The sequence below is a fragment of the Triticum dicoccoides genome, chromosome 1A, assembly GCF_002162155.2.
Source record: "Triticum dicoccoides isolate Atlit2015 ecotype Zavitan chromosome 1A, WEW_v2.0, whole genome shotgun sequence".
Lineage (NCBI taxonomy): Eukaryota > Viridiplantae > Streptophyta > Magnoliopsida > Poales > Poaceae > Triticum > Triticum dicoccoides.
In genome coordinates, this window is record NC_041380.1 from 564,158,447 (window position 1) to 564,163,826 (window position 5,380).

Consider the following 5,380-nt stretch of genomic DNA (forward strand, 5'->3'; position numbering starts at 1 on the left):
TCACGTGATGTCATCCACATGCATGTATGTCAAGAATGTGACAGCTCTCTTCTCTCCTCCCTTACATAATAAATCCATACTTTTATTTTAGCTTTGCTAATTTTACTCGTCCGTATCTTTTAAACCATAATTTTATTATTGAAACTTTTTTTATATATGAACTCGTGGCATTCAGACGTTTAAAACAAGATCAATCTTGAATATTTTTCAAACACGTTTGAATTTTAACGTTTCAATCGATTTATTTCACTTCAACTATTTCAATCAGTTGAAATTCTGATTTCATTTATTTCAAAAAATATTTTGAATAATTTCATGCAATCGTTTCAGATAAAAAATTCACAAATTATTTCACTCGGTTCAAGAATCCAGTTTCATTTTTTTCTTACAACCATTTCAATTATTTCAGCCGTACTACACTTTTTCAAAATACTATTTCATTTACTTCGGATAAGTCTCCACTATTTCAAAAAGAATGAGCTAATATATTTAAATAATTTCATAACATATTTCACTTTTTCAAAATGCTTTTTGTAGAAACACTATTTTGACACAAACTGATTTCACTACAAACCCTTCACCCCATTTCAAAAACACGTGTTTCACTCATTCCAAAAAATAATTTCACAAAAAATGAAAACACATTTCACTCATTGGTCTTGTTCTAAACAGCTCCAAACATCGTATTTACTTCAACTATTTCAAAAAATAGATTCACAAAAAATTCCACTCAATTCAAGAATCCAGTTTCAGTTTTTTCTAAAAACATTTCAAAAAAATTCAGACGTATTTCACCCACTTCAAAAATTCCGTTTCTCTCTTTGAAACAATCTATTTCACAATTTTTAAATTGATTTCAATTATTTCACAGATGCATTTCTTTGTTATTTCAATTTGGAAACACATCAGTTTCGCAATTATTTCAAAAAGTAATTTCACTCTACTTTTTTCAAGAAATAGACTGCATTTCTTTCGAAAACTACTTTTCAATAAGTGATTTCATTCATTTTAACAGACATGTTTCACTCATTTCAAAAAACCAGATTCCGCTCATTCAAAAATGCATTTCACTCATTTTAACAAACATGTTTCACTCATTTCAAAATCAGATTTCACTCATTCAAATAAACGTATTTCACTCATTTCAAAAGTTATATTTAACTCATTTCAAAACGGTTGATTTCAATGATTTGAATGAATGATTTCACCCAATTTAATAGGCATATTTCACTAACTTAACAGATTTCACTGATCAATATATAACTAAAATGGATATATGATTGAAATAACAAAACTCAAAGTAGACAAAATATACTCCCTCCATTCCACAATGTAGTGCTACCTCTATCCCGTGCGTCAACTTTGACCGTAAATTTAACTATCAAGACTGATTGCGGCGGGAGCAAAAATTATATCAGTGAATTCGTATTTGAAAGAAGATTTTAATTATGTAACTTTTTCTCCTGCCACAGTCGGTCTTGTTCGTTAAATTTATGGTCAAAGTTCGATTTCGGGAAGTGCGGGCGCACTATATTTTGAAATGGAGGGAGTATTAAATATTGACCTTGTTTTAAAGATCTCCGTGCCAGGAGTTCAAATATATAAAAAATCAAAATTGAATTTTTTATATAAAAGATATAAATGATTCAAACTAACAAAGATGAATTTGTTGTGTAAGAAAGGAGAGAGACTGCACCAGTACTTTTGCTGTCATGTATGTGTACTGTTGTACGTAAGAGAGGGAGGAGCATGCATGCATCTGATTAAACAATAGTTTCAATGGGGTCCATTCACTGTATTTGGCCAGGTATATAGCAAAAACTGAAAATTAATGCGTGACAGTCAGACGAATCTTGGCGTAGTCAATGGACGATGGATACCTAACCGGTAGGTACCAGCTCCGTTAAAAAGAGCTTTGCGCCAACACACAGCCGCCGCCGCCGCCGCCAGTACCGACCCCGGAGAGCGGCCGGAAAATGGCCTTGCCGGCGATCCCCGACGAGCTCCTGGTGGATATCTTCCTCCGCCTTCCCACCCCAGAGGATCTCATCCGAGCCTCCGCCGCCTGCGTCTCCTTCCGCCGCCTCGTGGCCGACCGATCCTTCCTCCGGCGCTTCCGCAAGCTCCACCCCCCGCCCCTCCTCGGCTTCCTCGACCCAAATCGGCACTGCTTCCACCCGGCCGTCCCGCCTCACCCCTCTGCGCCGGCGGCCAGCGCCGTAGGCAGCGCCGCCGACTTCTCCTTCGACTTCCTCCCCGGCTCCTCCCGGGACTGGTCCGTGCTGGATGTCCGCGACGGCCGCGTCCTCCTCAGCAGACCCCGCCGCGCCGGTAAGGGTCTCAATGAGATGGTGGTATGCGACCCCTTGCACCGGCAGTATCTCCTGCTTCCCGAGCTCCCCGATGACCTAGTCGCTTCGTGGATTGACACACTCGTGACTGAAGGGCCGCGCTTCAGCGGATCCTACAGAGAGACCTTCCTCGTCCCTCCCTGCGACGACGAGGAGGCAGCTGCTACGGAGGAGACGTCATTCAGGGTGATCTGGATGACGCTGCTCCAAACTAAGCCGATGGCCGCTGTCTTCTCTTCCGGCACAGGGCAATGGCGAGCCATTCCACCCCTGACTCGGTGCTATCGACATGGATGGTTTCGTTCGTGTCGCGCCATTACGCCAATGGTCGCTTCTACTGGATTTCAGGTTCGACTGAAAAATTGCTCGTGCTTGACATCCGAAGGATGGAGTTCTCCATGACTGACCACCCACCCTGTGTCAGAGGTGTGAGTGATGATGTGGCCATCGCGGAGGCCGGCCAAGGCATGACTGTGATGTTTGTGCCTAAACCTAACACACCTCGCTTTACTTATTCAGTTTGGCGAAACAACGGTGGGAGTTCCACCCAGTGGCAGACGGAGGAGAAGACAATCTCGCTGGATTATGGGTCCTTGCTCATGGGTGCAGTGGGGAGGCACTTGCTCTTGTATCGTGGCTCGTTCTTCAAGCCAGGTTACTTCACACAGGACGTCAACACGTTCGAGCTTGAGAGAGTGTGTGATGCATTATCGAGACAAGCACACGGATATTGCAACTTCCCACCGTCGTTATTATCGTCACCTACAGTGTCAAGTGGTAAACTTTGTTGCATACCAGTTACCTCTTTCCCTTCATGACTATCACTATCACACAACTTGTTTCATGCTTGCCAGTTCATTATTGTGATCATAGTTATTGTTTACACGGTTTAGTGAGTGTTCTTTTCTGTGCTTGTGCAAAAGCTGATCAATCTAATTGTTATTTATTCGTTTGTCTGTTTTGTTTGCCATTTAAGGTAATTAGACAAATGACATAAATGGCCTTGCAAACCAGGAGTAGCATTTTAGTGGTATCATGAAGCTGTGAAAACACGAAATGACAACAATTATTTCGAATTTTATGGCCAAGCTAATGGACAAGGAGCAGGTACAAGTTTAAATTAGGACGCTGCAAAATCACCTTAGAAAAATTTATTCCAGTCAACCAAGACTTATCATTTCCACTAATTCTCAGCTAAAAAAACGTCCACTAATTCTTATTTGGTCACCATTACGCCCATAAATTTATCTCAGTAGATCAATTTCATATGAAAATTTATCTGAGGTTCAAAAGTCTTATTTGGTCTCTGGTATGAAATTTTGATCATTCTTGACAGTACGTTCTAAATAAAAATGTATAATTACAAAAGATTTTGCAAGAAAAATCAAACTATATTATTTCATTATGTGAACGATCATGATAATTGCGCCTTATAATGCATATTTTTTCTGTATGATTTTTTAGGTGATTTTTTCAGTAGGAATTTTGCAAAGCAACTGAACTGAGATTGGTAATACTATCATCGGATGCTGATGATGGACAAATGGATTGTGTAGTACTTTTGTGTTATGTATAGAGATAAATGAAGCGATACCTTTGGCATGCCTTTAACCCTTTGTGCAACATGAAATGTCCTTTTTTGGTCCATTACATCTGAAAACCTTGTCACTCGGCAATATCCTTTCATTAGGTGCACTCGTAAAAGAAGTTCATGTCAAATTCATCAAGTCAATCTGTACAACCTACTGAAATTTGCTGTCTGAGTTAATGCACTTGTCATAGAGCACCACTCTTCTGAATTTTGACAGCCTTTGCTGCACAATTTTTTTATTTCCTTACAAATTCCAAATTGTTTTTGTTTCACACCTATTTATATCCCTCAGCATGACATCTATCTGAGTTTCAGCTCCGCAAGTTCGGGCACTTTATTTCATCCATAGTAAGAGCATCTCCAATCACAATGGGCTATTTTGACCCCCCCCCCAATATGTCCGTGGATACATACGAACATGTCGGAGCCGTCCGATTTGTTCTCCCGGGAAACCACACCCCCTATTTCCAAAACCTCAATTCCATACAAAAGCATGCAACCTAGATTTCATCATACATAGTTCATACACAATGGATATAAAAAAGAACACCAAACTAAATAAGAAAAGAAAATTACAATTGAACAACTATAAACTACCCAACTCGTCGGAGCAGGGCTCGATGACCCCCTTGCTGAAGCCGCTGGCCTCGTGGTCGTTGCCGCCGGGGCGAATCGAGGGCTTATCCTCGTAGTCGAGGTCCTCCATGAAGAGTTGCTCCCGCTTGACATCACGGAGGCGTCTCATGCGGCAGTTTCCCGCCACCAACCTCTCATCCTGAAGGGACGCGAGGATGGCGTGGTTCTCAACGACGAGGTTAATTAGGGTCGGACGCGAGGGAGGTTGCGTCCATGCACTCGGCCTCGAGTGGTGCCTCCGCATGAGGTGCTCTGCCTCCTCGGCTTGAGTGACACGGAATTGCTCATGCGCTTCCTCCATCGAGAGGAGGCAGATGTCGTCGCCCCCGGCCGTGGTGGTGGGGTCAACCTCCATGCCCTCCTCCGAGCTCCGCTTCGGAGACCTCGGTGGTTGTCCGGCCGCAATGCGGTCTGTGCGTCGCACATGGTAGTTGCCTCCTCGGCAGTGAGCTCTGTGCAGCGCTCCAAAGTGGGCGTCTTGTAGTGGGTGACCTTGCGGACCATGGCAGACAGTCAGCTCGAACGCGGACGGGGACGCAGTGGCGACGCTGATGTGAGGGGAAATGGAGGGGAATGTGGGCGGCTAGGGTTTGGCCCTCGGCGTATGGATTTAATAGCCGGGGCTAGGCTCCTTGGGCGGCATGGTTGGGCCATGAATGTGGGCAGGCAAACCGGTGAGCTTCCGGGCAGATTGATGGATTTTACGTGGGTCCAGACTGTCAGTCCAACCGTGGCAGATGCGTCGGGGCGGCCCGAAATCCGCCCCACATATGGGATGAGTCTGGGGTTGCTGGACAGCCCA